The sequence below is a fragment of the Folsomia candida genome, unplaced genomic scaffold (genome assembly GCF_002217175.1).
Source record: "Folsomia candida strain VU population unplaced genomic scaffold, ASM221717v1 Fcan01_Sc058, whole genome shotgun sequence".
In the NCBI taxonomy this organism is placed as follows: domain Eukaryota; kingdom Metazoa; phylum Arthropoda; class Collembola; order Entomobryomorpha; family Isotomidae; genus Folsomia; species Folsomia candida.
Window position 1 is genome coordinate 273,869 of NW_019091250.1, and position 9,995 is coordinate 283,863.

The window sequence follows — 9,995 nt, forward strand, 5'->3', positions numbered from 1 at the left end:
AGTGTGAAATAAGGTCTGGCTAAAAAGTGTTGCGTGGCAGAGTGAACCCATCTACACGCATAATCCGTGTCCATATCTACTTACAAAAACAGGTTGAACATAAGACAGATTTTCCAGGGAAATGTGTTCTTTCTTTGCAACAGGTGAAAGTGAAGACGTATCCTGTGTAGTTCGGTCGGATTCGAGATGTACAAAATTATTGATTCCCTGTTTATAAGATTCCGACTGACAACTTGGATGAAACCACTGTACATACATAGATCACATAAAAAGGAGGAAAAACGGGCACTAAAAGCCACTAATTTTCCACTTTTCGAATTTTGCATTACACATTTGCGCGTTTTCTCCTTGGATGCAAATACTTATACACGTCAAACCTTCTCATTGGAAGATAGTTGTACTTGTACTTTTGTTGCACTTTTACGTCCCCATATATGGGAATTAGTCGTCATCCTGCGGGTGGAAGACAATTGTCGTTTCCGGAAGGTCACTGATTTTTCAGGATTTTCTCTCTGCGACGTAAGATATTCTTTCGTTTTGTCGGATTTTTTCAATGTTAATCAAATCTTAAATTTTAACATTTTCTTGCCAAAAAATGGGAAATTTTCAAATATAACGCAATGTTAAATTTTTGATTTTTAAGTTGTTTCGAGTTTTGTCAAAATTACTGAATTCCTCGTCCCACATCATGACTGCAACATACTTATAATGTACCCGAGTTAATGAATTTTTTCGTAGTTAATCATACTCATCAAAGCGTTGAAGTTGCCAAACAACATAAATCATATAATCATCACTTTGCAAAATTTGAAATTCACGGATATGTACAAGTTGAATGTTTTCCTATATTTAAATACTATAGATCTGTTATTCAATTTATATTTTCAAATCAAACTTATTTGTTCAATGTTAAGTAGATAAATACTTAACGAGATATTAATTTCTGTGCAGGCAGTAATTTATATTAAAATCTATAAGATTAAGAAATGGGGACGGTTTCGTGAAAAAGATGAATTTCAAGGCGTCCGCGCCACCGCAATGATATTGGAGCCTGGACACTTTAGGGAATAAGGCCGAAATTTTGGTAAGGATTAGAGGAAGTTGGTCACATCCGGTGACTTGGTGTAGATTTAATCCCAGTTTAGTGACGGATGGGAACTCCAGGTTTTGTCCGGGGTTGAAGTCTGTCAAGAAGGAGGACATGTTCGCACTTTTCCTGGAACTCTGTGAGGGTAGGTAAAAACGATAAATTAGGTGGGAAGGTAAGATTGGAAATAATGCTGTATGCACCAAATTGTTAAGCTATAGCAGAGTTACATATATTTGTACATGATTTGGTAATAACTTCTTACCCGACTGGTAAAAGTTTGAGGGGGTTGTTTTGTTGCTTTTATCGCATATTTATTGCCCAGTCTCAACTAGTGATTACAATCTCAAAACATTTAGCATTACATTTGGCGGGAAATCTCGAAAACTCAATGTTAAATATCTGAAACCACTAGTCTCACTTAACCAGCCCTTTTTTTAGCTCGAATCAGGGCTTATATACCCGTCACGTCCGTCTGTCCGTCTGTCCGTCTTGCGATAACTGTCATAAAACTAATCGTATCGATTTGAAATTTGGTACACATGTAGTATGGGTCAAATGAGTTAAGTTTGAAGATGAGCAAAATCAGTCAAGTGGTTGACCAGTGGAGGTCACCTAGATGGGTGGGGTATTATGCACCAAAATCTCAAAACAGTGCTAGAATGCTGAAATTTGGTGAAGGGGTTGGTGATGGGTCCTAATGGAAGAATATACATTCAAATCGGAAAAATTTCCATCTGGAGGGTCACCCATACCTATTTTTCAAAATTGCCATATCGAGCTGAAATTTGGCATGCAGGTTACTAATGGGCAATAATTGAAGAACATGAAGTGAAGTTGGAAAAATTTTTACTTGGAGGACCAATACCAATTTCCAGAAGTTGTCGTAAAAAGCTTAAATTAACCACGGTGATACTCAACGACTTCACATAAACGAATCATAAATTGAAAGTGAGCAAAATGCAACCAGAGTTACCCTACGGGACGACCCATACCGGAGTTTTAACAGCTGTTATTTCAGCGGAAATTTTGTCTAAAAGTTAAAAATGACTTCTGTGTGTGATAAAAGGCCAAAATCCGGTCAATTGTGACAAACATTAAGAAGCGGACTATGTCCCAGACTCGGGCTATATCAGGTCTGCACTGTAGGTTTTAAAGTTAAGTTAATACATACAAAGAGACCATTATCTTCGACACGAATCAAAAGGTTAAGGCTATTACCAGATCATGGTTATAAAATATGCAACGATTGAAATTATAATAGAAGTAGTACTTCTTACGTACATCTGCTTCGTTAGGATACACACAGAATAGTTCCAGGTTCAGCGATGTCGGTCGGTCGTTGGCAAAAAGGAGGTCACATTTCGTAAAATCTACGGTAAAAAAGTACACGTAGAAAGTAATCTCGCTAAGACGGAGGAATTGAAACAAAATAAATATGTATCGAGCAATTTAATTGGATTTAACAAACCTCAGGTATGCATGCGACAATGTGGGTGGTTGTGACGCGCTGAATATCCATAATTGTTTGCCTATACGATTCATGGAAGAAGAGGAAAAAAATTATGTATAGAAATATGTCGCTAAAATGTCACTAACTTAAAGCTAGTAACTTTAATAAACTTTAACTTTTGCCGCACTTTATTAACTACACATGTATGGGAAACCTCACGGGATAATTATTCCCACGAGTGTATTTATTAGTTAATTCCTTACCTACCTTTTATATTTAGGGAAATCTGATAATCCACCAGCCGAGATAAAAACTTGGACGAAAGTAAACGTTTTTTAACGGACCGGATTTAGTTGCTGGCTCAATAAGAGACATGTGGCTACTAGGCAACAAATGTTTAGTTTCCACATATATTCTATTTGTAGGTTTTTGTGAATTCTGATTTCTGGAAGGGCAAGGCAAAGTCTAGTTTTAAAATAAAATATCCTTTTTTAGAAAGGGTGGCTTCTTATTGGAAAGCATGGTTTAATCGGCGGTGAAAAAAGTTTGTTATTTAAATAGTTAATGTGGGCCAGCCCACGCATTGGGTGAAACTACAGGCATGAAAGGGAACCCGTAATTTTTGGGTGGAAAAGTAAGAAACGAGCCTAAGGTCAGACACCTCTTTCATACTCAGCTTATTTCTCGACCTCTCTTTTTGCTTGACATGCCGCCAAAATTCGTGACTGGTCTGTTCTCATATGTATAACAGCTGTCTGACAATGAAAGTGTCATATTTGTGCAGTTTGGTAGCCAAAAGGTTAAGCACCTTTCCTCAGAAAGGTTCTTTCCTTCTACAAGTCTAGGTATACCTAAACATCCGTATTTTTCATAATTCGTAAATTTGAAAGCGAGCCAAGATCTTTATGTTTCCGCGTCAGAACGTGGGGCTTGGATTTGAGGTTTTCGCTGGAAAACTATTCAAAACTCATAAACTAATAAAAATATATGTATTCTAATATCTTGTGATGAGCAAAATAAAATTTGCCTCAGCCTGATTTTCTCAGGGAAATATGAACTTTACCTAAAGACATGCATTGTTAGTTAAAAATTAAACTCAATACATTGCAGTTGAATGATAATATGATTCCAAAATATTATTGCTGTTGTGAAATATAAATATCAATTGATTAAATGTAATACCTTATAACAATGGTTTTATCATGCGGGAAAGCTCGCAACCACTTTTCCAAAAATTCCCCTTGCAATCTTGACCGGATTGAAACCAATCTGCTGTTTTCCTCCGATTCGTATACCAGGGTATAATCGTTATCAAATAGCTCACTCAGGCTGCGTAATTTATCGTTACGTGGTGGCACCACTAAATTCGCTGTCAAGAACAATTCATACTGTGCAAGCAGCATGAAACTTGTGAACAGCAAGAGCACAGCGATAAGTCTTGAGAAATGCTTACTATTTGACGGTTGCCTTAGAAAAGTGGCACAAATTAGTAGCACGATTACGCTCACATTAATTAGTGAACCTGATTTAGCCGAATTTTTTTCACATGTAATCAAACCTTTCGAAATTATTGGTATCACTATAATCGCCAATGTAATAAAACATATTAGCCACACCTCAGGCCTAAAAGGTGACACCCAGGCGATCAAATCGGAATTTTCCGACCATACATTGAAGTTACAGTATATCGCGTGGTACCCCTGATACCGGAATACAACATATTAACATTATCATATAGGTAGGCCCCCTGCTTTAAATTTTGGTGGAAATATCCAAACTAATGCTTAAGCCAACCAGAGTCATGAATCCGGACAAATGTGATATTTAAAATGTCACCAATCGTTAAATATTGTCTTTCGGTAATTACGCAGAATTTCACACTTGGGGCAATATAGTATTGTCCCTTACCACATATCCCTCCAGGAGCAAAATCATTCACTAGTTTTGCAGCGATGAATAGGTCATTTCTCCACCCGTGTATATGATACGTCGCTACCGATATGGTTCTAATCTTCGGAGTGTAGCTGATCAAGACAAACATGTTTTTGCAGTAGGCGCAGACAAAAAACCATTCCATTTCTAAGGGAAAAAATGAAATGGAGATATTTCTTTTTAAATGAATCGCAAAATTTCGGTGTTTTTAATTCAAATTCGTAGACCATTATGGAATACATTATGCGGGGCTTGTTCACACATTAGGATTAATGTGGAATGTGCCCAGCTTCTGTGGGCGTCCCGGGTGTGTAACAAGTATTCAGCTCGAAATTCGTTATCCTCAATGCCAAATTTCACGAAGACTGTTATCGTACCTACTCTGTTCACATAAAGTGTTACTCGCCCGGTATTTTTGAATCCGATAAGCTAAAATTAAAAGATAGGTTGTATGGTGTTCCTTGATTCAGTATCTATGATTAGGTACCAACCGCTTTTTCCTGATCCCACTACGTAAAAATTAATATAAGCGCAAGCAGAAGAGAACAGCCATCATTTTTTATTTTTACACCTAGCAAAAAAATATCAATTTTTAAAGTGGTGTAGCTTTTCATGGTCAGCTACTATGTCGTCGCCCAAGCTATTAAAATAATCTTAGGGAAGGGGGCAATTAATAAATGCAAAATTTCCGATCGTCTAAGGTCGCAGAAAATTCCTGGAATGTCCAACGCTACAAGCGCCAGAATACTACAAAATCACACTCAAGCGCCGAAGACTTTGGTCATACAGATGACCTGCAAACTCAGCAATCGGAAGAAAGCTGTAAAATGACCCCAAGATGAAGGCCTTCAATTATTCCCGAGTCCCACACGTTAACGATTCCGCAGGAATATGTCCGTGTAAAAAATGGCAAGGTCCTCCCAAGCAGGCACGGTAAAAATGCTGAAATTTTATTCTGTTTACCAATGTGAATATCCTCATGACGGAAGTGTATTTCAACAAACAGGATAGCACGTTTTATGTCAAATATATTAAGGATTAGACAGTTGCAAAAGAGGGTCAAAAGGTCACACCCTCCGGAGTCACTCTCAGTTTTGGCGGAAAGCGACGGAATTGGTCCAAAACCTTAAATTTCGTCGAGTGGGGGGTGGGGGTAGATGCAAAAAATTTTATTATTAACGTCCTGGCCAAGGTGAAACACCCCACCAACCAATTCATATCGGGTGGTAAGCTGTGGACACTTGTACAGGGCTCCACGCTAACAATTAGTGCGAAATTCGTGAAAAAATGGATTAGGATCCACATTTCTGACTTCATTTTACTTCATGTTTGACCTTGGCATTTCCCGACCTTAATCTACTTCAACACCAAATATTTATTAGAGTTGAAGAAAATGTATGTTCTGAGCCCCATATAAGTGTCTGGGTCACAAAAAAATTTCTGACCCCGGAATGCGACAATTTGTGCATGAATGGAGCGCGTGCCGCAGCGGGTGCTTGGCGTTCGCGAGTTCAAAAATTTAGCTACGTAGGGGGGATAAATTTTGAAGTGTGACACATGTTTTCTGTTCAAAATTTAACTGGCTTTTCAATGAAATAAAAATAAAATTTAAATTCCCAAAATTGAAAAAGCGGTTCCTGTTTATCCCAGTAACACTTTATGTGAACAGAGTAGGTACATACCTCGTAGAATTTAAAGTCATGCAACCTCTTCTTGTGATGGATAGATGGGATAGAAAGGTTTACCCGCCCATGAATAGTGTAGATTAGGTTGGTTGGATTGTTGACATGGATGAGGTGTTCTGTTAGGTCGGAATACTCAAAAGTATAGCTCATTCTTAGGAACTTGATTACGCAGTCGCCAAAGTGTCCAAAATGACCAGAAGGGAGGTTATCCAACTCTGACCTTGCTAACACAGTTGATAACAGTAAAATTGCTAGCCAAAGTTGTAAAAACATTTTAACTTTAAAATTATTTTGCTTCCAGCACACAGGTCAGTACGATGGCTGATATGGGTAGGAATTGCAATCTTGGCAAGGATAGATATGACTGCCTCCGCCTGGACTCGAAGCCAGAATCTCTCACGTGTAGCTTACGGTATGTTACCTTAACTACGACTCCAGTCCGAAATTCACCATTGCCTTTTTCCAGCCAATGTATTGGCCCACCATCATTCATTGTGTCAGAAATGTAAGACTGAATAATTTATTCTAAATTCGCATTCCCTAATACCTGGAATTTAGGGTATATTAATATATTACATATACTCGCTCACCCTAAGTTGCCTAGTTTTATTTTCTCATTATTTTGTGCAATAGGATTTACTCGGTGTTCAAATTCGTAAGTCCAATAAGCTGTCGTTTCACAGTATCTGCGTACATATACGGTATAATTCTACATATGCCCGCATCCTACCTATGAACAAAATGTATATGTATGTAAATAAATATGCTAAAATTTTTTGTTAGCTAAATATATACATATTTGCGTAACCATTATTGGGGTATGAGATTCAAGACTACATGTATAAATTTTGCGTAATTTAAGATGTATACTTTAATCTGTTTTTGGCCAACTTGATTTATTTGAAAAGGAACATAAAAGAGGAGACTCGCTGTGTGTAATACAAGGGTTGGTAGTTATTGTCAAGTGGTTTGTCACCACTTCGAACTTTGTTTTTGAAACTAGATGCTATTGAGAACTGCAATCAAGAATTCAAAAATCATTTAAAAAAATGTTGCCCGCTATCTAGTGGTTTAACCTCAAGTGAGAAAATATTAAAATTGTGATATATATCTGTGCCGTTACATCATTTAATTATGCTCGCCATTTTCGCCGATGTTACAAATTTTGAACAAAAACTTTTCCACAGAAAGCTTTACAAAAAATATTGTATTCGAAAAGTATGCAAAATGATTGCAAAACGTGTCTAAATTAAGATAATCAATCCAACTTATGCTTGAAGATAGTCCAGTAAGTGGGTTGTGACTACGCGAGCTACTAATGTTCTTAATACTTTCTTAGAAATGATAAATATACCCCATATTTTAACAGGAAATGAGTTTAGCAGTTCCCTCGGATATTAATCTAGAATTAAATATTTATGCTTCTCGGAATTCATGTCGTGCATAGTTTTTTATTCCACAGGTACTTATTACATAGATAGTCTTGAAAAATTGGAATTACTTTCATTAACTGGACGGCAAATATGCACACGTATTCAAATTATTTATATTTGGCTAACCAGGGAAGGTTCCCAACTGCGCATCGTGTCCAGGGTTCCCACTATGTTTTTTAGAATCCACTGGGACCCTAGATGAGGGATTCATTCATATTTCCGTGTTAATCGCATATTTGGCGCCATGGCGTGGCGTCAAATTCGTCAAATTTATATGTTTTGATTTTGAGACCGCCATAACTTTTGAAATCCTGGGCGGATTTTAAAAAAATTCCAAAAATCATTAAAAAGAGTTCAACCTTCGTATGCCATGACATTTTTCAAAAAATTTATTGTTTCAAATTTTGTCAAAATTTTGGAATTTTCTTACGTTTGAAGACTCGCCGAAAAAATGTCAAAAAATAAAAATATTTCGTTTTTTGTTTATTTCTTAAAATTTTGACCTTGGTGATCATTTTAAGCCCAAAATTTTGAAAATCCCCCGGAAACTGCAAAAGTTCTGGAGGTTTGAAATTGGGCGAAAGCGCTGATTTTTGAGTTTGGCGCCACGCCATGGCGCAAGATATGCGATTAACACGGAAATATGAATGAATCCTTCGAATAGGGTCCCAGTGGATTCTAAAAAAACATACGGGGAACCCTGGACACGATGCGCAGTTGGGTTGTAAGATTAGATAGATAAACCACAGGGTATGTAATCCAAACGAAAAATCTGTAACTACATAATAACAAAACTGGCCAAATACAGAAACGATACTTCACTTCAGAGCTCCACGCCGCTGATTTTCCGCCGGCGCCGCCGACGCCGACCCGATTTTGTAAGGCGCCGCCCCTGCCGCCGGGAAACATCATCGGCGCGCCGAGGCGCGCCGCCGGCGCAATTATTTCGGCGCGCGGCAGAAAAAAAGTTATTTCATACAATGAAAAAGAGTTAAAACTGTCAAAAATGTCAAGATTTTAGTTTCGACGATTTTACTTGTGGTTGAGAACACTGATATTTATCTCGCCTCCTATCACTACGCCTACTTACCGATTTTCTACCTTTGATTCAAGTAGTAGCAACGAGCTCCACAAATATTTTGTTTGGATTGAGTTTAAATTTTACATCGACAAGTAGAATCAGCACACCCGCAATGCTAAAATTTTTTTTTAATGCCCGAATTTTAGCGTGCGAACGATTTTCAAACCATTCAAAAATTTAAACCAAAATTTCAAATTTATTAAACGAATTTTACGGTTTTTAAATTTTTACGACTCTCAAAAATGTAAAAAATTGACTACGCACATGTTTTAAATTACAAACTTGACTTTTCGAAACTATTAAAAGACAATTCGTGCTTCTGCATTTTGGGTTTGAAAATTTTTGAGATTTTAAAAACAAAGGATTATGAAAAAATTGCAGAGCCCTAATTGCCGCCGCCGCCGATATTGACATGGAGGAGTGCTTCACTTCGTGAAATGAGAGCTTTGTTCGCCTTGTGCATTTAGTCGAAATTGGGTGGGTTTGAAAAATCGGCATTTTTGTGTACATAATTCATGGAGGTTCCATTATATAGGTGCGAATAATTTCAGCTTGTCCAAGTTTTATATGTAACAATCTTCCGTTCCGAAAAGTGCTTTATGAGATGTTTGATTTCAGATAGGAATTTCGTAGATCTATTTGACCAATTTTTTTAATCAAATGTGTTATGCAAACATGCAACAAAGTTTTTAGAATACAATTACATACAAAAAAAGAACGTTCAATTCGGTCAGTTTAAATACTGCTCCAAATACTAAATATAAATAATGACTTATTTATTAGCGAAGCTTCTTCGTAGAACTTGTACGGGATTAATCCTGCCACCTTTTTAAAGGATTAAATTATTATGTATTAATATTGATATTCAATGCGTTTAATTTTCATTGCGTAATGAAGTCAATAATTTAGATGATAATCAAAATCAATCCATATAAATTTGTTACACCACCGCATTCAGTTTAGCCTTCTCCACAGCATCTCTAACTTTCTGTGCGAATCCTTCCACATCCTTTAACCCCTTTTGACCAATAACGCCTAAATCGTTAGCGACCTTATCCGCATAGTCTTTCGCCTCCTTAATCACTTTTTGTGAAATTCCGTCCGTTTCATTCAAAACCTTCTGAGGCATTGTCAGAATTTCTTGCGTTACTTTTTCCCATTCCGTTTCAATCTTTGAATTGACATTTTTCGTAAAGTTATCGTACTGGACTTGCATTTCAACAATAGTGTTGCTAAATTTGGCAGAAATTTCCTTTATGGTGTCGATGCCCCTCGCTCGAGCTGCTACGGCGTCGGCAGAAATCGCTAATCCTCCATGAATAGG

General features: G+C 37.2%; 1 long non-coding RNA gene across 1 annotated transcript; it reads right to left on the reverse strand.

Moving 5' to 3' along the window:
- Nucleotides 1-956: 956 nt before the first annotated feature.
- On the reverse strand, nucleotides 957-2,641 carry LOC118433570. The gene is made up of 3 exons (XR_004833442.1): nucleotides 2,559-2,641; nucleotides 2,372-2,460; nucleotides 957-1,224 (listed from the first exon to the last, which is right to left on the reverse strand). It is a non-coding gene; the product is annotated as an uncharacterized LOC118433570 (long non-coding RNA).
- Between the last annotated feature and the right edge of the window lie 7,354 nt (nucleotides 2,642-9,995).